Here is a 27,570-nt window from a genome sequence, read left to right as displayed (position 1 = left end):
CTTCTTCCTTTAGCGCATCTGCTTACATCCAGTTACTTAACACACTCATGCTGACCAGTGCTTACTGCTGAGTCTCTTACACATTAAAACGAGAAGAGGGAAAGAAGTGAGTGTTAGTCACCAGTTGAGCGGTCATTCTACTTTTCTTCCAAAGGAAATAGCTCCATTGACTCCTTGGTGGACTAGGGGCAGAGGCAGGACTATCAGCTGGTGTAGCTTTGAAGTGTGGCCACAGGGCTTCCACCCCCTTCCCAGCTCAGCTGTTGAAGCAGAGAAGGAACTTCAAAGGCCGACTTGTTGTTCCTGTCAGCGGGGGTTGTGATTCCCATCAGTTAGCCTTAGAGAAAACATGAGTTCATCCTCTCACTTGTCAAGGCTCACCAAATATGTACCAGTTTTTAGCTATGACTGTCTCTAGTGAATGCATAGAAAAAGCAAATCAGCCGATTTCCTTGGGATCTTTATTTATGTACACTATTCCTACAAATCAGAGATGGCCGGTTTTATAATTTGCCCAGATTGCACCACAGATCAGTGACAAGTAAATCACTCCTGCCCTGATTACATTCTCTGCTCATGGAAACACACAGTGAGTGGTTCTCCTAAGGGCAAAGGCAAGTTTAAGAAGGTTGTTCCCTTGCATGCTGCCACCCTCAGCCCATAATTGTAACTTTTACAATCCTTCAGTTTTTCATCCTATGTATAGGCAGTGCGTTCACACTCATTTGTGAGTTAGGAAAGAATTATTCCATTTGGTTAACAATTCACCTTGTACAATATGTACATTTTTGAATGCTATGATTAAATTGTAAAAGTAAAAGCAATTTCCCTGATTTTATTTAGCCTAAACCTTTTCGCTTAAGACCTATATTCTTTACTTCACAATTATAAAAGGAAAAGGAAATGATGCTTGAAATGTTAACTCTAACTCAAAATTAAAACAGCTTTGATTCAAAGACTAATTGTTGGACAGTTACATGGACAGCTAAGCTTCTCTGTCACTACTTCTAACCAATTTTTATTGAAATAAATACGAAAATTAGGTAAAAACATTTCAATGTACAGTACAAAATGATGCAAGATTGGAGTCTTCAGGGAAAATTATTATGCTAAAAAAGCGTAAGTAACCATATGGATACATTAAATCTTGGCATCATTGACCAAAAAGCAAGCTGCTAACACCGAGAGAGGTGCCTGTGAATTCAGCTGCATGGCCCCCATATGGCATAAAGATGACTCTTCTGGTGGAATTAAACCGTGGGATTAAAAAAAAAAAAAGGCAAACAAACCAGCAGATGGGTGTGCTTCACGATGCAGAAGAGACAGCAGGCTGGCCGGACCCATCGGAAGACGCGAACATGGTTAATTCAGCCGAAGAGCGACCGCAGCAGCAGTACAGTATGCAGTAGGCTGTTACCCACATTACGTGTCTCTCAGAATACAACCAAACAGGACATATGCCAATTACTGGATTTTTATTTTTTAATATTGCAGAAATGTTCAAATAGACATTTGGTACAGTTTTTTTCTCAAATAGGAAAAAAGATGGGTTTTTATTCCTGACTGACTGTACCCTGAAGAAATTAAAGGTCTTCCCAAAGTAAAGTCACCCTTTCTGGTTATATTCTGTCTTCCTAGGTACATACAGGCCCGAGGTCAGGCCTTTTGAACAACCTTCCTTCCATGTAACAAATGACGTGGACATGCACTTGAAAGAAGCACATCAAAACACAGCAAAAATCTTGAGAGAAAGTCACAGGAAAAGTGATTTTATGGAGACTGAAGTTGTAAGAAAATGCTATTCCTGATGTGGTAGAATCAGGAGTTGCTGCCACTCTGTTTAACAATTCTTATGTGGATGGTTTCCAGATTTCATTCCAGTGAGAGCTGTACACTGTCAGTTTGGCTTTGTGGCTGCTGACAGTCATACTTTCTTGCTATTAAAAGACAAACAAAACAAAATTAATGAAAGAACAAAATCATTATTAGCTAACATCATTAAATTACAGTCCAGTCATGATTATCAGCAAAGAATTAGCTTAGAATTAAGTAATTTTTTTCATTAGAGGAAACTATACTTTGTAATCCTCTCATTTCTCAACACAGCTAATATCCATTTTCATGTTTATTGTAATTTTTTATATATTAGGATTATTCAGAACTTTAAAATAAAGGGCAAATGTTAATTAAGCTAGTAAAATTAACATTTTTAAATTTCTTATTTCACATTTTCACCTTCAGATAAATGATAATGCTTTGTCTACATCATAAGGAATTTGATTATGTTTAACTTATAAGACTTATTGAAATGGTCATCAATGTAAACCAGAATAAAAAAGATACACTATTCTGTATTGTTTGTACTTCCAATAAATGTTTATTGAAGAAGAATGGTCTTAAATTGAAACAAGAGGAAGTCCAGGGCCAAAATCTTTGTGAATGTCATTCACTGGTCAGCTTTAAAACTTGCAATCTTGTCATCAAATTTTTACTAGCCGAGAGAGGTAACTATTTGTTTAAGCTACTCAGGGTGGGTCCAGATTTCTGTGGCTTAAAGCTTATACTACTTTTGGGAGTCCTCTTTAAGAAAAGGAATTCTGTTTGCTATTCCCTTTTGAACCACCTGATTTTGTCAGGACTGGACATGTCATGAACACAGTGATCCAGTGTGATGGGATTCACCAAATGTGCAAATCTGGACTACACTCACTGTTCGTAAGAAAAATGGCTTCCAAGGATGCGTGCATCCTAACCCCCCATAATCTGTCAGTGTATCACTTCAAATGTGGTTGAAGTACAGACCCTGGGAGATTACCCTGCATTATCCAGCCCAACCTGAGCTCTTGGGCCCTGAAATCAGAGAACCTTCCCGACTCAGTTTGGAGAGAGTGGGAGATACAAAAATGGAAGAATGATTGGAAAGATGCCATGTTGCTGGCTTTGAAGATGGAGGAACGTGGCCATGAGCCAAGGCATGCGGGCAGCCTCCAGAAGCCAGAAAAGACAGAGCACAGTGTCCTCCAGAGCCTCGAGGAGGAAAGGGGACCTTGCTAACACCCTGACTTCAGCCCAGTGAGACTGCTGGAGGACTTTTAACCTACAAAAGTGTAAGATAATACATCTGTGTTGTTTCAAGCCTTCAAATTTGTGGCAATTTGTTATAATGGCAATAGGAAACGAACACATCTTACAAACTCAGGAATTCTGGGAGCTTTTATTTTATGGCATTCCCATCAAGGAAGATAAAAAATTATACACTTGGTTTAAAACTGTATATTGCTATTGAATATATTACTGAATACATTGACTATGTTACTGATAGGAAGTAGCTTCTGTTTTGACTAGGCATCAGTGTTAACTTAATTCTTGTAATTTTCCATACAGGTCTTCTGGCTCTGTACTTTTTTTTTGAGGAAATAGGTTTTTTTTTTCAGGATTTTTTTATTGTGGTAAAACATACATGAAATTTGCCATTTTAACTACCTGTAGGGGTAGGTTCGGTGGCAGTAAGCACACTGACACTCCCGTGCAGCCATCCCCACCATCCATCTCCACAGACTCTGTTGACCATCCCAAACTGGACTCTCTCCTGTTAGATATTAGCTCCCCAGTCTCTGCTCCCCTGGCCCCTGGCAACCACCGTTCTGCTTTCTACCTCTCTGAACCTGCCTCAGGTAAGTGAAATCAGACAATACGTGCCCTTTGTGACTGGCTGATCTCACTTCATAATAAGAGCAACTATGAATCACAATGTCTTCAGGTTCATGTGTGTTGTAAGATGAGTCAGAATTTCCTTCCTATTAAAAACTGAATAACATCCCGTTGTATTTATATACCACATTTTGTGTATCATCAAGGACACCTGTTTGTTCCCACCTTTTGGCTGTTGTGAATAATGCTGCTATGTTGAATTAAGTTTTATTTATTTTGAACTGGTACCACATGCATATGGTACAAAATGCAGAAGGAACAGAAGAGGAAATGGGAAAAGGGTTTATGTTCCTCCTACCTGATCAATCCTTCCTTTCCCCAGAAGAACGGCTATCACCAGTTCTCAGGAAGAAACTTATGCTGAAGAATTTCTTAGAGATTCTAGTTGTGTAAAGTAGTATATATATATATTTTCTACTTTTCACCTGAAATTCCACTCACCTGAGACATATACTAGGACCATCTTGCGGATCATTCTTTCTCATTTATATGCACACACACACACTTTTATTTTTATTGTAGCCATGTTTCCTTAAAAAAATGTCTTTTTTCCTTAAAATCCCACACTGTCCCCATGGAGATAACGAATGCCCATAATGTGATGTGTATCATTCCAAGCCTTCTCCATGCTTGTGTAATTATATGGAACACCTATATTACACACAGGTAATACAAGGGATGTTTTGGCCATCTGATTTTAAAAGAGAGGCATCCTAGTATGTATACAATTGCCTCTTGCTTTTCTTACTTAATGATACACCATGGAAACCACGCCTTATTCTTTTAAATGACGGCAGAAAAGGCGGTGGCTTTGATGTACAATTCCTTCTGGCTCTGTGCATTTTAAACTGTTTCTTTTCTGCTTCCTACGTACTCATGGTGCCCAGTATAGGGCATATTGAGACCTGACCGCCGGCCTTGCACATTGATGTCACATGCCATATTCCTGCAAACCATGCCTATACTGCTTTGGCTTGCAGTAATTCAAATTATAGTAGAAGTAAATGCAAATTCCATAAGTACAAAATTCAAACCCAAACTAAATAAAAGCTCCAACTCAACTTCTCCTCCGCCAGACTCCCCAAATGCTGGGCCATCTGAATGCCTCTCCACATGGGGGGGAGTCCAAAGGAGGGAAAATTAGAGTAGGAAGACATAGTAGTCTTAACTAATGACCAAAATAGCTAACATTTGCAAATCATAGGGACACCATGGCTAGGACTGTTCTCAGAGTCCTGAAGCACTTCATGGCAGATATGCCTCCCTGATACTATGTTCAGCATCTTAAAAAGGCACTGAGTTTTCATTACCAACTGTTTCTGATAACCTTCTCCAAAAAACCTATATTGTTTAATTACTTACTGAAGGACACTGAAAAAAATCCATTTTAAATATACCTCTGTGTAGAGGTAACATGGAATACACTTACAAATGCAATACATTTCCAGTTGCTGTCTTAAACGAATTTTGCTTATTGTGTCATAAAAGTTGGGCTCTGCCAAAGTTTCTGCTGCAGGCGGCACGCTGAATATCCTCATAATTTTCCTTTTATTCCTAAAACACCAGTGCAGAAGAGAGATTTGTATTAGTATCTGGAGGAGCCCAGCAGTTTCCTGGTGACAGTTATCAGACGCTCCATTTGAACGTCGGCAATGACAATGAGTCCATCTTCTATTTTTGTCTCTGAAATGCTTCCTTGGCTCAAGTATTCTTTCTTTTACTAAAAAATACAAGGCTGTACATGTACAGCCACAGGGTTATAAAAAAGAAAAGAAAGTAGGTCAACACATTCACTTAACAAAGTGACTTGCCTCCATTGGGCTTCCACCCACCACCACTCCAAGAAGTAGAATATTGCACGGAAAAACGCACAACCAAGAAAATATCTGATTTTTTCCCTCCTTCTCATGTTATCCCAATAAAGATAAATTATTGGGTTATAGAATAAACAGAATGTGAGCAGACCTTAATTTTGGAAAATAACAAATAAACATATTTCTTAAATACAATAGGATGCCCTGAGAGGGGCCCTCAACTCACAGTTAACAGTGTGTCTGCTTTTAAAATAGTGGGGTGGGTAGGAGGCAGCAGCTATTTTTAGTGGAAAGCTGCTACCTGCAAGTGACCCGGTAAGGAAGTGGGGAGTCTTCTCTCACCTTCCCCAGCGGTCCAGGTGGCCAACAGCCAGCTGCTCTGGGGGACATGTGGCTGGGAAGGGCCCGCCCGAGTGTCTGAGAGCAAGTGTGGGCTCTGAACTACTCCCCAGGCCAAATGTCAATCACTTCTGGATTACTAATTGTTTTAAACTATCTAGTGCCTCTCTGACCTTGGTAGCGGGCAGTGTGAAGCACGATGCTATAAACAGAAGCAACTCGGTCCAGCTGAAACTCCTTTTCCTCTTCAAAGCATCTCCCTCTTTTTTTTCGACTCTACTTAAAGGAAAGAAGCCAGGGGGTGTGGAAAAGAACAGTTAAATTACACTCCAACACCTGGAATTAAAGCAGGAAATATTTATGTCAGTTCTACCTTATGTGGCACACAGAGACAAAGGTTAAAGGTCCTGGTTCTCAAGAGACAGAAGTTTTTGTGGAATGAGAGAGAAGTAATCAGACTATACCAATATTATTGAATAAGTGCTACGATATGGCCATGCACAAGAATCAGGAGGGGGAGCTTAAGTGCGGGAAGGGAGAACTGCTGAACCCCAGAAGAGTTAGTGTTTTTGTATTTCAGGGACATGGGTCAAAAAAATGTGCCCCTCAGAGGGTAACGGCGAGCCCAAGAAAGACAATAAAACCGAGCTGTATCAGCGACAGCAGATGGGGTAGCCGGCCCCGGGGCCCAGAGCTGCATTTACATCTACATCTCCTAAAGCAAGAGGGTTTTTCAAGGCCAAACCTGGTGTCCAGTGCTCAAGGACAGACCTGAGTAGGCAGCGCTTTCAGAGCAGAGGCAAAAATGCTGATGAAATTATTTTTGTGCATTTAATTCAGGTAAAACACACACACACACCTGCAAAACTTTTAAATACCCAGTTTCTTTATCTACCCTGAGATAACACAGAATATACCTCTTGGCATACATGAAGAGGCCAAAGCTCACAAGGATCACTACCAAGTAGACATTGGTGGCTTCGTTCTAGGCCTTGTGAACGCTGTAATCCATCGAGCCATCATCACCCATCACCCCGTAACCTCCAGGCATGGGGCCCTAAGAGGGAAGAGACGGCAGGGTTTTTTGGAGTCAGTGATGGTTATGACCGTTGGGAGAAAGGCTGGCAAGCAGATAGATGGCCTGTTGACCACCTCCAGCACAGCACTGTGGCCGCCCAGGGGACAAGAATGGCTCTACTTTTCACACAGATACCTTTTAGATGGTGACAAGTAGCTATACGGTACCCTTGCTTTTTACAGCCTGAAATATTTACAATCTGGAATATATTTAAGAAAAAGCATGCCAAGTCATGGTCTAGACAAGGGCATGGAACATATCCCCCATATCTTTTACTTTGAAATGTTACATCTCCTGCATAAAGGTCAAAACTTGGGATTTAAAGTATCATATTACTAAAAGGATATGCTGTTGAAATGTTATTGCTGTTTCCAAACCATAACAATCACCAAGAAGAAAGCAACCCAGTACTTTATTTTAAATTTTCTTATACTGAGGTACATAAAATAAAATGCACCAATCTCAGCGTACAGCTTGACGAATTTTGACATATGTATATAATCATGTAACCATCTGCCAGATCAAGATATCAAAAGTCCTCAGTAATTTTTCCACCTTCCCCCCACCCACACCCCCTGTGGCAACCACCGGGGTGTTCTCTGTGACTATGAGTCTATTTCTATTTTGTTTGTTCGTCTGTTTTGTTTTTTGATCCCACATAGGAGTGAAGTCGTATGGTCTTTGACTGACTTTAGTCAGCACAATACCCAAATACACTGAAATCCTGGTCTGAAGTGGAGGTGGCGCTAACAGGAGAGTGTTGTCCTGGTGACAGCAGCCCGAGTTAGAGGTGATGGCGGTGACCAAGCTCTTCCACATACGCTCTGATGCAACTGGAAAATGTTGGGGGCTTTATCCAGTTTTGGCCTCCTGGCCAAATGTGGTTGAAAGAAGCTGTGGGATAAAAAGTTACTTCTTGCTATTTACACAGTTGTGACTTCTACTGAAGGAAATGCATTCTTTGGATATTCCCACAGAAAATAAGAGGGCTAATAGCAAGTGGATCAAATAGCAAGTAAAAGAGTCATCTTTTTTTTTATGTTTGAGAAATTAAATTGAACTTTTCCTAAAAGAGAAAATTCCTCCCTTGTGTTGGATATAAAAGGTAAGTCTTAAGTAAAATGACCTAATATGTGAAAGAAATTCCTAAGTATTACATTAGACATTTTATACAAAGGAGAAAAACCAAACAAATAATAGGTGTGGTAACTGTACTGTAAGTTTCTAAGAAAAAGTCATTTTCTAATACCAAGAAAAAGAGTTTTCTGGAATGTGCAAGAAATTGCCTTGCAATTTTTTCTAGCTATCCTACAAGAGAGGCATCGCAGAAATTCTCCCATGGAAATGTCTCACAATCTGCCGTGGAAGCCTACAAAATGTTCTTTAATGTAGACTCGGCTCAGGAAATTAATAAATGTGTATTATTAAGGGCAGAGTTTGTTTTCTTTCTTACGGCTTGCCTCAGCATAAAATGGATGAAATATCTCCAGAGGTCTGCTCTTAGGCCAGGTGGGGTTTTTCCCGTTCTGACATCTCAGGTTTCTGTCAGGCATCTGGGGACATACTGTATTCATTCACAACAAAGTGAGTAGCATGGTGGCCCTTTAACTCAAACTCTAGAAGTTGAGGGCAAGCTTAATTTCTCTAAAACATCTATTAGTACCTGATGAATATAAAGACTGATCTTGTAAAAATTAGCCATGGAGTAATAAAAACAGAACTTACTCTAAACTATAAAAATTTAAAGATGCAGATCTAAGCATTAGTTAAATATTCAACTATACCCAATTCCTAGATATTAAGGACTGAATATGGATTTTTGTTTTTAAGAGAATAGGAGGCACAGGCTTGGGAGGGGATTTGGCACATCACAGTTCTAATTCTTTAAAACTGAACTCCAGACTTTCTCTGAAAGTAACATTAGGATTTATAGTAGATAATCAGCCTACTTTATGAATGGAAACTTCTGGGAGACCAGAGACTATAACTGTCTTTATGACTTATGGAATGTAGAATTGTTTTAGTGCCAAAATGTAAACTAAGAACAACTACTGTATTTTGGGCAAAAACAGATGACTTTAGATGTCAGATTTGAGATACTGCAGAAAACCCAGGACAATTATGCCTAGAAGGTGGTATGTTTCAGGACTGGGAGTTATTAATAAACTGGGGGAGAAACATGGAAACTACAGTAATGGCCACTAGAATATTTTGCAGGTGCCCTTTATCTGACAAACTACAAAAGTGTTACCTACCTCTTTTCTAATGCCTGAATGGATCTGAGCCTGGTCAGTTTCTTGCTCCAATTTGTCACATGAAATTCTGTTCACATGCCACTCTTGTGCGGCATTCCTACAGAGCTTGTCTTCCTCCTGCTACAAATATTCTAGTCTTTAATTATATTTAGAGAGGGATTTTGAATTACTACTGACCTAGAAAGGTAAAATTTTAATGTGAATTATACAACGTATATTACACAACATCATTGGTATGCAATGACACTACTGTTCCCTGGTTCCGGGGACATGCACTTGAATTATTTTTAGTAGCATAGTTGTAAAAGATTTACCCTGAGGGGAGGCCTTTCCTGCCCAGTCCTCTGTCATGACCAATGGCACGTCTTTGTCAGACAGCCAGGAATAAGGAATGGCCTTGTCCAGAGTCATAGGACAGACCCATGGCCCACATGTGTCCTGAACTATGACCATCCCCTCCCAGCATGCCACAGTCTAACCAAGTGTATACATATATACCTGCTGAGTGGTTACTGCACACCCACCACAGCCTTCCTCTAGAGTCTAAAGCAAAAATTACATGGGCATTTCAATGGTTGGTTCCTAGCAAATTAGTATCTCAGTAATTCAGCTACCTATGTAGTTAGTAGCCATGTGCTGGGACTGCCATTCACGGCTCTTTCAAGAGAACTGAACTTTTTTCAGTTATTTTTCCTGTACAGTAATGCTTGAACGATTTCAGTAAGGAGGTGCCAGGATGAGCTAAATTAAGTCCCACAGAAACAATTACACCGAGATATAAAGTTGCTAAAATATGACAACTAGGGGTTGGTTTTAGTTTGATAAATTTTTAGGTTGAGAACTAGGATGACTGTTCCAGGGATCAAGTGACTATACCATAAATTTTAAGATTAGTTCCCTTATTTTGGGTTCCTGATGCCATGTCTCGGTGGTTCTAAAATTGAGTATCACTTGTGATCATGCCTGGAATGCTACCATTTTTGGCTCACTTAGAACTTTGTTTTTTTTCCATACAAATTCAGAGGAGACACAGTTCTGAGAGTTCTTACAACACAACCCACTGCATAAAGAGGATTTTCTTTTTCTCGGTTCCCTGGAAACAATGAAAGTGTGGGTCCCAGAAGAAAGGTACTAGCTAACAGGCCTTCAACCGGTTGCCAGGAAGAAGGCATTTGACATTTGAGGACTTAGGTGCCGCGCGGTCCACATACTCATGTAATTTATACAACCAACCTGCTGAGAGGCACTAATGCTCCATTTTACAGAAGGAACAGGGATGGTGGTGACGGTTATGTAACTTGCCCAGAGTCATCCAGGATACGGAGTGGAGGGGGGATGCTGTCACACAAATCTGACTCCCAAACCCTAACTCTTCCAGCCGGGACCCCAATTTTGCGATACCCTCTCCTCCCATAAGAAATCCAGTCAAGCGGGTACAAAATATAATCTCCCAGTAAATGGCCACGGGCAGGATCCCGCAGAGCTGCCTGGACGCTGCCTGCCTCCGCTCGCAGGCCGCGCGTGATTCAGTCCTAAAACCCTGCAGCCCGGAACCCCGCGGGGAGCCCCGCCACCCCTCGAGCTGCCAGCGAGGCTGCGCAACGTGTCATCCGCGTTTCCGAACTCGGAGCCACACTCCCGTCTGCTCGGCCCCGGTGGCTCCGAGCGCGGGCGACGCCTGCAGCAGGCGCCCCACGGCCCGGGCCCGGAGGGCGCGCGCGGGGACCCTTCCCCCTCCCTCCCGGGCGCGCGGTGGGGCGGGGCGGGGCGGGGCGCGGGCGGTGCCACTCACGCTGCTCGCGCCGGAGGCGGCACGCGGCCGGGCGCTCTGCTCGAGGTGGGACGCGCGGGAGCCGGTGACCGACGGACCCGGACGATCTCCGCGTTCGTCATTTCCTGCCGGCCGCCGGTTTCCGGAGGCACAAAGAGTCAGGTCTTGCCCTCCCCCACCCCTTGTCAGTTGTGAACGGGAGAGGTGCAGCGGCGGCCCCGGTGCCGCCCCCGGGCGCGTGAGTGCAGCCGGGCGCCCTTCCCCCTCGCGGCGCGCCCCGCCGCCCCCGCCGGGGCCGCCCCGCGAGCCCGGGACCTGCGCCCCGCGGGAGGGCCGACCGTTCTCAGGCGCCCGCGGTCCCGCCGTCCCCGCCCGGAGGCCCTCGTGGGGCCCGGGTGTGTGCTGAAGCCTGGCGGGGAGCCGCGGGGACGGCTCGTTGCCGCGCCTCCTCCCGCCCCACCGCGGCGCGCCCCGGGCTTGACTCTCGGCGTGGGGTGGGGGTGCGCCTTGTCCCACGGAGCTGGTCTTTTTCGTCATGAGGACATCGGGTTACTTTTAATATTTACTTTAGTATTTACTTAAGAAAGCACATGCTCTCCAAACTGCCTTTCCGTTGTTTTCCCTATCCTAATAAATGATGCGTGTCCGAGACTGGAAGTGTTTTAAAAATTGGATGTGCTCAGGTTGCTGTAATAGTGTCAGTTTAAAGTGACTTTTGGGTATTTACAATTTTTATGTGTGTAGGGACTTGAAAAAGGTTTTTTTCCTCCATGGTATGTAATGAATTTATGTAGGATTTCAGCAGCGGTATTGAAGTAATCAGATTTAAGAGGTCTATGCAAATAAATGGCCACTTGCCCATGTGCTTGAGGTCTTAACTATTCATTTTGAGCTAGTTCTCTAAGATCAGCTGACAGCTAATGATAATTCATACTAGACCTAAAAGCGTAGATAAGAACTAACACTTAATACTCAATCCCTTAGCAAGTTTTCTGTTCTTTTGTGAATGATTCTGGTTACCATTAAAGTTACTCTTGTTCTAGGTGAAGAGCATTACTTGGTACAATAACATATATTAATAACATATATTAGCTTTCGTGTATTACATAGACATAATCATGTAGCTCACCCATTTAGTTTGACTCTATGAAGTTGGACAGTTAGGAACATTAATAATAAGTAATGTTAAGTACTTTTTTTTGCCAGAACTGTGCCAAAAGGTCTACATGGTTTATCTCATTTAATCATCTGGGGTAACTTTTTTTTTGTAAGCGTGGGTTGCTTAAAAATACTTGTATTACACGAGTTTGAGTTGAAAGGGTCCAAATGTGGAAGTCATTTTGAAGCTGTGTGGAATTAGGTGAGGGCTGAGGGCCTACAAAAAATCCAGCAAGGTGAAGAACAGTGGTTTTCTCTGAAATTACATTAATTACTTCTGTTTCCGCTTCTGTAAAATAAGGGTGTTGGCAATATAAAATGACTCATAGAGTAAATTAATGTGTTCTTCATGTTGGAAAATGGCTTCAAAATTGCATAGAAGTGCAGTTAGTCCCTTTATTTGGATATTCGCTCGTTTCCACAGCCCTGTGCTCTTACTATCCAAGTTCCCATTACGTATCGTTGTCACCCAATGAACAGGCTATGCTTGGACACTGAAACGTAAATGTTGGGCCCACTTTAGTGGCCCCTTCTGAAGGGCCCCTGTTTCTATATTTAGTTTGTAAGCAACATTTCCAATGAAATGAAACAGGAAGAGTAACTTTTCAATACCAAACCAAAGGGGTGGACCACAATGGGTCGGCTATTACTTTGTTGATGGTCTAACATTCTCACGTATATGAATTTAAGCCTGTTATTAGATCATCTGTGTTGTGGGGATCTACCTTATATTTCAGTTTGCCTCTGAATGTCTTAAGCATATCCTGTTTCGAGTCTAGTACTTTGTGCATTAAAAAGTTAATATTTGATGGAATTTAATTAAGTAGTTTTGACTTCCTTAAGGTGTGTATTTTGACTGTGTCTCTGAAGATACAATTTAATGATTTATGTAGGCATAGCAATGATGAGAAGGATGGTGAGATCCACCAGTTTGTAGAAGTAGAAGTAATTGTGGTTGAAAGGATGGGAGATGTTGAGGGAACTGCTTGGAAATGTGCCTTAATGGTGATTAGAGCATATTGGACTTAACCTATCTTCTGATTCTAGTGGTCCATGGGTGGGGAGGAAAAGATTGGGGGTGCTTTGGGGTTCAGTATTTATAGGAGGGTCCCTTTCCCTAAAGGCATTCTCTTGGGGAGAGGCTAAGTGAAGAGTTGTCATCCTTGGAAGAGTGTAAGGAGAAGATGATGCACGTGTTTTCTTTTGGAGTTAATACTTCCACCCATTGTGACTAATGGATTCTTGCCACCACATGCACCTTGAGGCACTTTCCTAGTAGATATTTGACACTTGTGGGCAGCCACTAGTAGATGAAGTTAAGAAGGGGGAAAAGGGGTGGAGGGAGAGGAAGCACAAGGGCCAACAGCAAAGCATTAACAGGCTTTCATTTGGGCAAAATTTAGGGCCTGTACAGCTTCTATTACAAAAACCATTCTAGTAATGACTATGTGTTTGTAAATCTTGGATATGTTATTCATATCCAGAAATATGGAGACTATCCCTCTAAGGTGCTTTATAAACAGTGGAACAGATTTGGAGTACAGTGCATGAAAAGTTCCTGAATTTTCTATGACAGCCACTTCTGTGTATTTGTCATTGTTGGAAAGCCCGAGTGACCATAAGGCCAACAGTGGCTCTTGTTTGTGAGGCATTTAAGTGATGTTTTGTTTCTTGGGATGGGACGAAAAGCCCTTCTCATTCCTTCCTTCAGAGGCTGGCCCTCTCTGCAGTGCTCTCTAAGCTTCCAGAGTGTAGCAACCTGTTTGGTGTCACTTATTGCTGTCTTCCTGGAGCCTAGAACAGAGCCTGACATATGGAAGGTGCTCAGTAAGTATTTGGAATGAACAAAAGTACATTGGCATCCTCTTCTCCCTTCTTTCCACCAGTGAAGATCCCATTTGCATTTAGGCACAGGGCCCTTCCAGCCTCATGCTCTCCACAGTCTGCAGCCCTTGAGGAGACCTTTGAATGTTAGCTGTTTATACCACATACTTAAGTGTTTAATCTTCTGTGGCTTTATGTTGTTAAGTAAGTGTTCCATGTGTTTTGTTTGCCCATCCAAAATAGAGGCTACTCAAGGGTAGAGAATATATATTAATACAGTACTATGAGAACTTCCTTGTTCATCTGGCATACTAATATATAGACAGTGGGTTTATATTTACCCATTTGAGTGAATCTTAGATACCATGGGAGAAGCATCAGAGATACTCAAAATGTGGTCCCAGTCCTCAAGTAGGTAGTATGTTAGGCAAATTTCATGTACACGTGAAAAGTAGGAAAATTTGGAGCTAAATAAAACAGTAATAATAATGGCTAACATTTTTTTATGTAGTGCTGAAAATGTGCCAGACATTGTCCCAGGTGCCTTTACATGTTAATGTATTTGGATCTCACAACAGTCTTTGAAGTAGGTACAATTACAGTCCCATTTTTCAGATGAGGAAACTGAGTCAGCAAGGCAATCAAGTTACTTGCCCAAGATCATAAGACAAGTAATCAGTAGGATGATAAGATACTAACCCAGGCCATCTGGTTCCTGAGTACATATGGTTTCTCTGGGGAGGTTTACTTTATCAAAGACAATAGAGGGATCTAAAAGTTTATGCTTTCTCAGCTGTAAAAGGTGCTCTTTTTCAAATTTCAAAGTAGCATAAATGATTGCAGTGACTCTGAGCTGCAGAAACAATGAATTTTCCAAGTAGTAGTAAAGGCTGATAATGAAATAGTTAAGGGGACACTGTATTTTGAAATGACCAAAGGCGAAGGGAGAGAGACTAAATTTGGGATCCTAAAGCTGAGTGAGGATTACAGCTCTCCACAGGCATTATATTCTAGGACAGTGATTCACCAGGTCATAGGACAGTGACTGTTTAAGTTACTAATTTAGTGTCAAAATTATGCAAAACAGAAAATATTGAATGACAGTATCTTACTAGTTTCCATTCTTAAACACTTGTGGTAGTTATTTGCCAGAATGTGAGTCTTACGGTTTCTTGTGTGCTTCCATCCATTTGCTTTGTTCTTTTGTGGAATCTTGATCCACTCTTTCAGTCTGTCTTGGGCAATAGAGAACACCATGGGGGCCGGGAGGCCTCTTCAAATCAAGTCGTATTTCCTCAGTGGAAAGAACGTGAAATTGTGCCGTTGATTTGGTGACAGATCTGGAGTGAAGTCATTTTGAAGCCATGTGGAATTAGGTGAGGGCTGAGGGCCTACAAAAAATCCAGCAAGGTGAAGAACAGTGGTTTTCTCTGAAAGCCCCATTTTGTGTCCCTTTTGTCAGGAGCTGTCGGTATTATTTGTGGGTTGGGGGGCATTGGGCATCACGAGTCACTGAATCTAAATGGCTTCGCGTTAGGGGAGTACATGCATCCTATGCCCACTGCCCAGGAAGCAGAAGAGGAGGTGTCCGTGAACGAAGCATGGCCCCAGCCTGCTGAGCAGCCAGGGAGGACATGCACCTGCAGGTAGAGTATTCTGTGTCCCACTCCTTTCTGCTGGGGTGGGGTCGTGTTATCTGTCCTGCGGTCAGCTGCATAATGTGAGTCAGTGAAGAAGTGACACACATATGCTGCTGTCATTTTACTTTCAGCACATATTTTCAGATGGTCTGTCCTAGGAGGAGCATAGAACTGTGACTATTATCCCTCAGTTGTATTCTATTTAAATACCTGAGGTAATGATTGGAAAATTTGAGTTAAAATAATTTATATTGAAATGTTTATCCAGTTGGCATGTATGCCTTAACCTCAGGCTTTTCTCTGAAGGGGTGATTATTAGGGAAACAGAAAATGATACACTGATTCATTTAATTTAAGCCTATCAAGAAGGGATTTAATGAAATCTCTCCTGCCCCACGTAATGAATTTGAGGGCTGTAGAGCTGGGTCCTGAACATGATCCAGTGTGGTGGTTCTTTAAGTAGGAGGATACATCCGAATGATGAAAGTTTATTATAAAAGTAACAGGTGTTTATTCAGAGCTTTCAGGGCATCTTTATTTTAAGCTGTGCTTAAGTGACCCCAGCTTCTCCTTCCCCTATAGTTTACAGATAAGAAAAATGGGGCAAAATCAAATGGCTTGCCTACAGCTGGTTCAGTAATACCAAGATTTATCACCAGATAATACTAATTTCAGAATTTTATGGCTGGAGGAAATTTTCCAAGTCATCAATTAGAAGTTCATTTTACAGCTGAATACAAACCATGTTTGTTCATACCATTTCCAAGTTTAAGATATGAATGAAGAGAAGGTGTTTTCTCAAAGCGTATGTTCTATTTTGGCCATGGTAAAGGTCAAAACTTCAGTTACTAGAATTTCTTTACAGTTTTGACTGATGGTTTTTTTATTGATTTCAGGAAAGTATCAATTATTTACAGTATTTTTATTGTATACTCTGGGATGTCCTTTTAAATTTTGTTGAAAAATGTAGTTAGTATATTTAAAGCTAAGGGGAAAGATTAAAACTTTTTATTTGAATTAATTATTTTTCAGTCTTAACTAAAATGTAATACTGTGTGAGAATTTGTACTGCTGTATTGGAGTTTTTGTGTTTTTCAAACCTGGTTGATTTCTTTTTTTTTATTCTTCAAGGTATCTTACCTTGGGAACAGCACAATTTGGCTTCCATGTTGTCTCTGAATAGGAGAGAGAATTCCAGCCTCAGCGTGTCCTCACCAGGGACCAAAGAACAGATTTATTCCTACAAGGAGTCTCCTACAGCCTGTGGGGCAGCAACCATTTCCAGAAGTAAATAGTAATATTTCAGGTGCCTGTGAGTGGGTCCATATGGCCAAGACTGTAAGATATTTGCAGATGATGAAAACCTGAAGAAAGGGCTAATTTCAAGAAGCAATCCCAATGCCATTTAGGATTTGGAGCCATTGAAAGAAGATAACTCTGCAAATAAGAGTGACAAAACTCTAGCACATCTCTACATTTTTCGTACAATATCTTTGTTAACCCATCTGCTGTTGTGTATAATACTTTAGTTACTTCCCTCTACCGCGGTAGCTGGAAATCTGCTTATAATCACAGTTTTATTCTGCGTGGATAGAGAAATAGTAGGTAAAGCAGGAGAACTAGGAACAATGGGGTGTCGGCCTCTGGAAATGGACTGTACTGACCACTCCCTTGAAGGTAGGATGGCAATGGGCTGCTTAGGAAGCATTGCCGCCTCTTCACAGACATTGCAGCTTTACGTGCTTTCAGCTTCTATATGTTCAATCTCTTAGACCAAAGAGCGGATGATCTGTTTTTTTCAGTTTAAAATAAGAACTCTATCTTTATAAATAAACCTTTGGAAGGGTTGCTCTTCTATCCTAGATTAGTTTCTGGGATCAAGAATAGAATGATTTCCATTCTTCAGAGTTGCTCTTTACTTTTTTTACATTTTTCCTCAGGGTTTTGCTTTACCCTACTGTTTCTAGATGGAAATGAAAGATGATCTCTAGGCACCATTTTCAGTTACCTAGCAGAGCAAAATAATGTGGGTGGTATCAATTTATAAAAAATTTACAGCTTTTAACTGTTATTGTTTTAAAACTCTATCGCATTTCTTTGTTGGTAATACTGATGTAAATGTTACCTTCTTTCTCTGTCCTTTCCTCTGACAGAGAGAGAGCTCTTGTAATTAGCAAATAAAGCAAGTAGCCATCAGTGTGTGTGTACACATAATATTAGTTTGTGGGTTAGAGCTAAGATAATGAACAGGGAGAAGTAAATTTTATTATTTTCAGCTCTTTTTGTGACTAAGTCAGTTGACTTCATCAGTAATATGTCCTCCATTAATTGAGGAAACCTTTGTTCTTAATGAACCAAGTTTTACCCAACAGAAAAATATAAGCAAAAGAACAGATTTAACAATTAATAAAGGGAAATTCCAGAAACCATTTGTGGTTTCATCATTTCCTTCCCAGTAGGCCTGTTTTACCTCACCCTTTCCCCCCTCTACCCTGCCTACTTACGCCTACTCTCACTTGTACGTGTTTCCTCATCTGTCCAGAATTTCTTGTTTCGTGCCTTGGTGTTTTGTATACTTCCTGCCTTTTCTGTGGGTCAGGCTCCCATTGAAAATGCCTTCTGTTCTCTTTACTCTCCATCTCCCTGGGCATACCTTCTTCCTGGTCAGCCACCTCCAGTCTTGAGTTGTTATCTCTTGTAATTCAGCTCCCATCACCTCTAGCTCCGGCCTGTTTTACCCTCACCTCTGTCCACTCGCATTCCACTCACCTCTGGTCAGTGGGGATCTCTTCTCTTGCACCACCTCAGGCTACTTCCGTCTGGATAGCTCACCAGATCTGTCAGTATCATCTAGCCCCTTCTCCTCCCTAAATGTATGTTGTTTTCTTCCCATACTTTGTAGTCCTTGTGCATTTGCTCTTTGAGCTTTTTCTGTTTTCCTTGTCCCTGGGTGGCAGGTATTAACTGGATGGATATGTTGTCAGTATTTGCGTAGAACACAAATCCTTGCTGTGTACTTCCTGGGTATTCAAGATGAATCAATTATTATTAACTTTTCTTGAAACTGAGCTTCCTGTGTTTGCTGCTTCTAAGAATTAGATTGGTATTCTGTGAGACTAATAGTACTTTCAAGAGTCAGGATAGTCATATGAGGCTGTCATTTTAGCTCCGTATTCAAGAGCTCATCGTACTTGAATTCACTCTCGTCTTGAAAGATTAAAGAAGACATCCAAAGCAAGTTTGGGGTTGGGTAGAGGGTGGGAAGGAAAGGTAAATACTAAAAGGACTCATACTCAATTTCTAGAATTGGGAAAAAAAAGCTGAAAACATATGCCACATGCTTTTAATATTAGGTAAAATGTTTCCTAAAATAATAAAGACTATCAGTCTCAGTAATTCTGTTAACTAGTTTTAGATTAGGTCATCTGTATTTCTACATTTCCCTTTAAGTGCTAAGACCTTTCTTTAATGTCTAACAAAACAGAAACTTAATCTCGTAAATATTCATCTACTTTGGAGAGGCTTAATGTCTACTTAAATGTTAACCCGTGTTATTTTGTCACACTGGAACATTCTCAAAATGCCATTACCGTCCAGCCCTGTTTCTTGGGAAAGCGTATAAATTTTATGGTCTTGACCCTCTGGACTCTCTAGCCATGTTGTAATGAAAAGGTAGCTTTTTGGCAAAATTTTACTTTATACTATTGGTGACTTACATTGTCTTAGGTTTTTCCTTTATTTTTATGTATCCTGAGAATGTGGTGTTCCTGTAATTTAGTTTTCTATGATGTGTATGAAGTACTGGAGCTAGATTAATGTGAGTGCAGAAATAGCTTTGTGAATTTTCAAAAGGAAAAACCCTATGCGTCACATAATGTGTTTAAATACAATTTTAAGGACAACCCTACAAACTGAGGTTGATCATATTGAATATTCTTTCTGTATGATCCTTCCCTAATTGTGATGGGGGTTGTTGAGTATCTTACAGCTCAAGGAATGGCCAGTAGTCCAGTATGGTACTGTAATAGTCACCAACACGTGGGCAGCTTGTAAAACACATCAAACCACAGTTCAGATACCAGCAGGTACTAAAGTAGATATACTAAATTACAGGACTGTTCTGGGACTACAGAGATGAGCAAGGTATGGCCATTCTCCCTGAGAGTCCATAATTGAGTAGGGAATATTGATACGTGAACGATTACAGCACTTATATAGAATAGAATACACAGATGTAGCCACTATTATAGGAGTAGACTAAGTCAGAAAGTATAGATAAAAAATATAAAGTCAAAAACTAAAAATAGAAATACCATTTGACTCAGGAATTCCACTCCTAGGAATTTACCCTAAGAGTACAGCAGCCCAGTTTGAAAAAGACCAGATGCACCCCTATGTTTATTGCAGCACTATTTACAATAACCAAGAAATGGAAGCAACCTAAGTGTCCATCAGTAGATGAATGGATAAAGAAGATGTGGTACATATACACAATGGAATATTCAGCCATAAGAAGAAAACAAGTCCTACCATTTGCAACAACATGGATGGAGCTAGAGGGTATTATGCTCAGTGAAATAAGCCAGGCAGAAAAAGACAAGTATCAAATGATTTCAATCATCTTGGAGTATAGAACAAAGAGAAAAACTGAAGGGACAAAACAGCAGCAGACTCACAGAACCGAAGAATGGACTAACAGTTACCAAAGGGAAAGGGACTGGGGAGGATGGGTGGGAAGGGAGGGATAAGGGGGGGAAAAAGAAAGGTGACATTACAATTAGCATGTATAATGTGGGGGGGGCATAGGGGTCAAGGAGTGAGTCTACAGCATCTTACTACGCTGATGGACAGGGACTGTAATGGGGATTGTGGGGGGGACTTGGTGAAGGGGGGAGCCTAGTAATGTTCTGCATGTAACTGTAGATTAATGATAACAACAACAAGAAAAAACCTTATTTAAAAAAAACTTTAAAAAAAAATGAAGTAAATTTATTTAGCTGGATCTGTTTGCTGGATGTAGTTCTCCGTGACAAGTCTCTCATCCCAAAATCTAATCCCTTCTCAGAGAATTCAAATTTTAGCCAAGTTTGACAAAAATGTGTTTTTTTTTTAGTATCCAAGGCTACTAAAATGTTCAGCAAGAATGAGAACACCATTGGAGTAGGTCTCCATGATGACTGCCTTGAGGACAGTTGGAGTCTTACTGGGGACAGAGGCATTTGAATATGTATCAGCCTTTGGGTAGCTGTAATCCCAATACTGGGTTATATATACCAACCTGAATATAGTTCCTGGAGTATACCTAGTGTTGTTATTTTGAAAGATGTTCAAATGAACTTCTGCTAATAGAACCAAACTGAAGAGTGTGTTTTCTACGTAACAGAGAAAGTTGGCGCAGTGATTTAATATTATTTTGTTTATAGTTGATTAATTTCTTCCTAAGTTAATAGGTCTTTAAAGTGTGGGTCTATGTCCTAGACCATATGACAGATCAAGTTGCGTAAACTTTTCATTTGAAACAAACTGATTTTTCTGATCTGGGTTGTTTGGCCTTGTTATGAAAGTCTGTTAATTCACAGCATGATTAGACTTATCTACTATATTATAATTTTGTGGATAATAAAGGTTGTATTTAGGGTAATTGAAAAATTTCAGTGTTGAGATAGAATCATCAGCCTAGAATTTTGATGAAAGATCAAAATATGTGCCTTGTCTAAAGCCTCTTTATTAAAAGTTCATTATTTACAATCAAGAGATTTAAATAAATTTAGTTTGTATAATTTTATGGCTGGTGTTAATTTGTATGGGTAACTACATTTGTAGATAGGGAAGCTGTATTTCCACAGAAAAGGGGACTTGGTGTCTTAGATTCCCAAGCGGCTTTCACTTGCACTTCTGCAAGGTCCTCAGTACTCCTGTGGCATCAGGTTCACATGGCGTGTGTGATGGCTGTGGCGGCCGTCTGCCCTCAGGGCCATTTGGGAGGCTGCTGATACAATTATCTTGCTGCTCTCCCACATTCTTAGAGAAACTGAATTTTCTGATAGTGTTTTATTTTTTCTTGGGTTTTTATTTACAATGATTGATAACAGTAACAGTTAACCATTTGTGGAGTCTCAGTAGGGCCACGCTATCGCTCTATATCGAACACTTTGTTGTTATGTAACTTTTAATAAAATTTGATGTTTTTGGATACACATTCTTCTCAAGTGCATATGGAACATTCTCCAGAATAGACCACATACTGGGCCACAAAAAGAGCCTCAGTAAATTCAAAAAGATTGAAATTCTACCAACCAACATTTCAGACCACGAAGGTGTAAAACTAGAAATGAATTGTACAAAGAAAGTGAAAAGGCCCACAAACACATGGAGCCTTAACAACATACTCCTAAATAATCAATGAATCAACAACCAAATCAAAATAGAGATCCAGCAATATATGGAAATAAATGGCAACAACACCACAAAGCCCCAACTTCTGTGGGACGCAGTGAAAGCAGTCTTAAGAGGAAAGTGAAAGGAAGGAGCTACACACAGCAGCAATTCACTGGAGAATTCCACTTTATTAGGGAAAGGTGCTGGGTTATATAGGAAGGGGCATGGGGTGATTGAGGTGTTACTTCTATGGGGCTGGTGGCTATTGGCTAGGTGCTGGGAATGGGAGGGGGGCGAGAGGTGATTGGGCTTCAGGTGGCACCGGTGGGTACTGAGGACCCGGAAGAGAAGCAGGAAATTCGCCATCTTATGAGTGGGGGCCCTTCATTCCCCCCTTTCTCCTCTATGGGGTTGTGGATGTTGCTTTCTCTGCTTCCTGCTGAATGGGGTGGAGAAGGGAGTGAGGGCTTGAGATCGGGAGGAAAGGGTTGATAGGACTCCCCACAGTAAGGACGAGTAGATGTGGACTTCTTCAGTTTGGAAATCAATGAAGGTTCCCTGTAACCGTAGGTCGAGGACTTGTTGATTCCAGTGGTGCCAAGAGGATACGGATGCCAGAAGCCAGGTGTCTGTGGCCAGTGTTTCCAGGAACTGTTTCCAGCGGGGAGAGGGGTCCATCTCAGCGTGTGGTGAGGAGGTTACGTGAGGGTGAGGGATCTTCTGTGGCTAAAAGCTGGTAGTTCCTGAGTAAAAGATGGTTGAAAGTTTGATTAGAGATTTTACTGACTTGGGATTTGATAAACTTTACTATACAAGGCAAGAAGAGACAGGCGAGAAGAATGATTATTATGGGGCCTGCAATGGGCCAGAGCCAGGTAAGGAGGGGGTTTGTTAGTATTGAAGAGAATGGGTTGGAATTGGAAGCAGAGTGGAGGCTGGAGGCAAGGTCGGTGAGTTTGGTAATGTCAGTTTCTACAATGCCAGATTCGTTGATGTAATAGCAGCACTCTTCTCGAAGGAAGACGCAGGTGCCGTCCTTTTCAGCTGTAAGCAGATCTAAGGCCCGCCGGTTTTGAAGGGTGACCTTAGCTAGCGAAGTGACCTGTCTTTGGAGAGAGATCAGGGAATCGGCAGTGGATGTCAGGGCCCCCTCAAGTTTGGCATTGAGATCTCTAATTGCCCATAGTGACCCAAGGCTCCCCCTGAAAATCCTGCCCCATTGGCTGAGGTGGCTAGGGAAATACTGACCATAATGGGAAGGAAAGCAGCCCTTCTTGTGCGCAAGGGCAAAGGAGGTTGAAGCTCAAGGAATTCTGCCATGCTGTAAAGTGTAAGCTGTGGGATTAGGGTGACGAGAATGCAGGGTGTGCTGGAGTTGGGAGGCAGTGAGTTGAAAAGACTGCCATTACACCAAAAGAAGTGTCCCGGCTGCGTAAAAGTCTTAGAACCGGAGGTATGGGTGTGGATAGAGAGACAGTGAAGTGCGCTGGAGGGGGGAGGGGTTGGGCCTACACAGTGGTGGATGGTGAGATTGTTTGCGTATTCTAGTTCCCATAGGGGTATGTCTGCCAGGGGGCGGAAGGGTTGTCCTTCTGCGTGAAAGGAGTAATTGGAAATGTTAAGGGGCACGGCGGCCAGCAGTGGGCGCTGTAGTGATGTGCACAAGAAACAATTGGCGGTGTTAAGGGTGTGTTTGAGAAAGGTGGTGGTGTCCTGAATGAGCTGTAACCAAGAGTAGGAGGAATTGGAAGAGGGGCGGGAGTGAGAAGATGAAGAGGCGCCGTCAAGAGTTTAGATAATGACTTTTTCGGAATGTCCGATATCGGATGCAACTTGAGAGATCTGGGAATGAGAGGGAACATACTCTCGAGAGATATGAAGGGTACCATGGGGGGTCGAGGACCCCCCGTAGTAAACTGAGGCTGTGACTCCGGCGTCCCATTGAGAGTCCCAGGGATCTGGGATTGATAAGGAGAATGAGCCGTTGGGATATTTCATGAAACGGTTGGAGGAGTAATACTGTGGGTACCGGGAGTTACCCATTTAGTGAATGGCACAAGACCAGTAGGGACATCTCCCGTAGGTGTCTGGCCATCACCTGCAATAGCCTTGTTTTTGGTCATAGAGGAAGCAGAGGTAGGGAGAATAAAGGTAGCTGCTAGTGAACACTTTGGTGGAGGGAGGAAAGTGGAGGTATAAAGGCTCGGAGCAGCCTTCCAGAGGGCAGTCTAATGTGGCAATGAGGGCAGTAACTTTTGTTTGATGCTGTGTGTAAGTCTGTCTGACTTTGAATCGCCATACAAAGGAGGCTGGGGTGGCGGGGAAGACAATAGGAATGAGGAAAAAAAGTGTGAGAGCAGTAAAGAAGGAAAAAAATCATGATTTGGGTATGGATGGCAAAGGGTGTGAACAGGAGATGTGGAGTTTCAAGAGATCAGAGGGATGAGGCGTGGTAGAGTAGACAGCGTCTTGGGCTGTATCCGAAGGACTCTGGATCGTGACTGATGGGTCTTGGGTGTCCAGAGAAGGTGGGTCCTGGGTGTTTGGTTTCAACCTGGAGATATGAATCCAAGGAGTGACCGAGTTATCAGGCAGTGAGAGCTTGGCGGCCGAGGGGGTGCAGAGAATAACTGGGTGTGGACCTTCCCATTTTGGGGTGAGAGGGCCGATCCTCTGGCGGCTTATAAAACACTAGTTGGCCGGGCTGTAAGACAGGAGGATTTTTGGAGGCGGATGGATCAGGAAGGAGCCAATCCTGATATTTCCACAATTCAGTGATTCAGTGTGAAGGAGAGAGTGTAGCAGAAGGGCCATATTGGGAGGAATTGGTCCTTTGTGAGAAGGGAGCCCCAGGTGTAGAATCGGGCGGCCGTACATGATCTCAAAGGGCAACAAGAAGGAAGGTTTCTTTGGGAGGGCCAAAGATTGAATGCGGAGTAGAGCTAAGGTAAGTAAGCAAACCCAGTCAAGGTGTAATTCTAGAGATAGTTTGGTCAGGATGTCCTTTAGAGTCCTATTGGTTCTTTCTACTTTTCCTGAAGCCTGTGGTTGATAAGGACAATGTAAATGCCAGGGGAGCGAGAGCGACTTGGAGAGGTTTTGGATAATTTGGGCAGTGAACTCAGGGCCGTTATCTGATTGGAGGGAAGTGGGCATCCCGAATGTAGGAAAGATCTGGGTGAGGAGGATAGAGGCAACCGCGGACGCTCGTTTGTTAGTGGTGGGGAAAGCTTCGACCCATCCTGAAAATGTATCTACTAACACGAGTAGGCATCTGGCACGCCGTACGGGGGGGCATGTTAGTGAAGTCTATTTGCCAATCTGTGGCAGGGACATTACCCCTTGCTTGATGAGCCGGGAAGGGTCGGGCCTTGAGGGGGGTATTAGAGTTAGTGCGTTGGCAGATGGTGCACCTGCGGGTGATTTGGTCAAGTAGGGTTTTGTCTTCAGGAGAGAGAGAGAAAAAAGGATTGTAAAAAATGGATCAAGGATTGGGGGCTAGGATGGAACAGATCGTGTAAGAAGCGAAGAGAGACTCTTTGTCCTGGGAACAAAGGGTGTCTTGTGATAAGGCTAAAACCACAAGGGCAGATGGATTGTTGTCTGGTATGTCTTTTGATAGGGCAACTGACCAGGATACTCTGTCAGCTTTGCTGTTACCTCTTGCAATGGGGGAGTCATCCTTTCAATGTGACTTGCAGTGGACTATGCCCAGTCGGTGTGGGAGTTGTGAAGTCTCTAGGAGTATAGTTATTAAGGCTGAATTAGTGATGGAATTTCCTTTTGTGGTGAGGAGGCCTCGTTCTTTCCATACTACCGCATGAGACAAGAGAATGTGGAATACGTATTTGGAGACAGTGTACAGTGTGAGAGACGTGTCCCGGGCCAGAGTGCAAGCTCTGGTGGCTGCAATGAGTTCGGCTTGTTGATTGGTTGTACCGGGGGTAGGGCATGTGCCTCGATGACGTCTTCGAGGGAGACTACCGCGTATCCTGCGTAGTGGGTGCCCTCATGTTTAAAGGAGGACCCATCACTAAACCAGATGAGGTCGGGGCGTGAGAGGGCTCCTTCGGAGATCATGGAGTGGCACGGAAGGAAGTTGTGAAGGGCTTCCAGGCAATCATGCGAGGGAGTATGAGTAGAGTAGGGTAGAGGAAGAAGAGTAGCCAGATTCAGGGGGGGAAGGGGAGGAAAGAAATGTCTGGATTTTGGAGAAAAGAGGATAGTAAGGTCAGGAGTTTGGAGGGAGGGAGATTCTGTAAACTTTTGTAGGTTAAGAGGTCCTTTAGGTGATGTGGGAACAGAATGGTAAGGGGTGCCCCAAATGTTAGTTTATGAGCTTCTTTCTTCAAGAGCTGCCCAGTGGCAGGGGGCCAATCCCCGAACTGTGGGGTCCAATTGCTTGGAGAGATAAGCTACTGGGGCAAAGGATGGGCCATAATATTGTCCTAGGACTCCTAGTGCTTGACTGGACCTTTCATGGATGTATAATGAGAAGGGCTTCGACAAATCAGGAAGATGGAGAGCTGGAGCTTCTACAAGGGCTTGATGGAGCTTAATGAAGGAGTGTTGGGGTGAGGAGGATAATGGTTCTTCAGGGGGGCCCTTGCTGAGGTCGTATAGGGGTCTTGCCAACAGGGAGAAGTTAGGGATCCACACTCTAAAATACCCAGCCAGGCCTAGAAAGGAAAGGATTTCTGTCTTGGTTTTGGGAACGGGCAGGTCAGAGAGGAGTCATTTTCTGTCTAAAGTAATGGACTTTCTTTGTTGAGACAGAAGGAATCCGAGGTAAGTGACAGAAGGGGAAGAGATTTGAGCTTTGATGGGGGATACCCAGTAACCTCTGGAAGCTAGAAGGTTAAGTAGGGAGGCAGTGTCAAGTCGAGACTGTTCCCATGAGGGACTGCAGAGTAGAAGATTGTCCACATATTGTACTAAGGTGGACTTGGAGTGATCATGATGAAACTGTTTGAGGTCCTGAGCTAGGACCTGTCCAAAAATATGGGAACTATCTCGGAAGCCTTGTGGCAAAACTGTCCAAGTGAGTTGTTCAGAATGTCTTGTGTATGGGTCCATCCAGGTGAAGGTGAAAAAATCTTGGGAGGAGGGGTCCAGAGGGATGGGAAAAATGTGTGCTTGAGATCTAGGACTGAGAAGTAGGAGGCCAAGGCAGGGATTCGCCATAAAAGGGTGTATGGATTTGGAACCAAGGGATGGATAGGGACGACGGCCACGTTGATGAGACGAAGGTCTTGGACAAGGTGGAATGATCTGTTGGTTTTTTTTAACAGCTAATATGGGGGTGTTAAAAGGGGAGTGAGTGGGTCTGAGATAATTTTTGTTTGAAAGATCTTGAATGATGGGTTGAAGGCCTATGAGGGCTGAAGTGGTTAGGGGATATTGGGCCTGGCAGATATACTGAGAGGGGTCACGTAATTTGATAGAGGCAGAAGGACATAGAGCCACAGAGGGGCTGGTAATGTCCCAACCTTTGGGATTTACAGGGTTTATGAGGGCGGAACTGGAGCTTTCATTGGGTAGAGGGGGGTTGTTGGCTATGAGGGCCATCAGAAAGGGAGTACTGGGGGCTTTGGGAGTGGAT

General features: G+C 42.6%; 1 long non-coding RNA gene and 1 pseudogene across 1 annotated transcript; one reads left to right on the top strand and one right to left on the bottom strand.

Moving 5' to 3' along the window:
* Window positions 1-1,458: 1,458 nt before the first annotated feature.
* LOC140845127 (uncharacterized) lies at window positions 1,459-11,944 on the bottom strand (annotated as a pseudogene).
* A 1,939-nt stretch (window positions 11,945-13,883) lies between these two features.
* Window positions 13,884-18,016, top strand: LOC140845128 (uncharacterized). The gene is made up of 3 exons (XR_012123837.1): window positions 13,884-13,953; window positions 15,198-15,596; window positions 16,722-18,016. It is a non-coding gene; the product is annotated as an uncharacterized lncRNA (long non-coding RNA).
* Window positions 18,017-27,570: the final 9,554 nt, after the last annotated feature.

This window comes from Manis javanica, chromosome 12 (assembly GCF_040802235.1).
Source record: "Manis javanica isolate MJ-LG chromosome 12, MJ_LKY, whole genome shotgun sequence".
NCBI classification, from domain to species: domain Eukaryota; kingdom Metazoa; phylum Chordata; class Mammalia; order Pholidota; family Manidae; genus Manis; species Manis javanica.
This window is presented reverse-complemented; position numbering and strand designations above follow the sequence as displayed.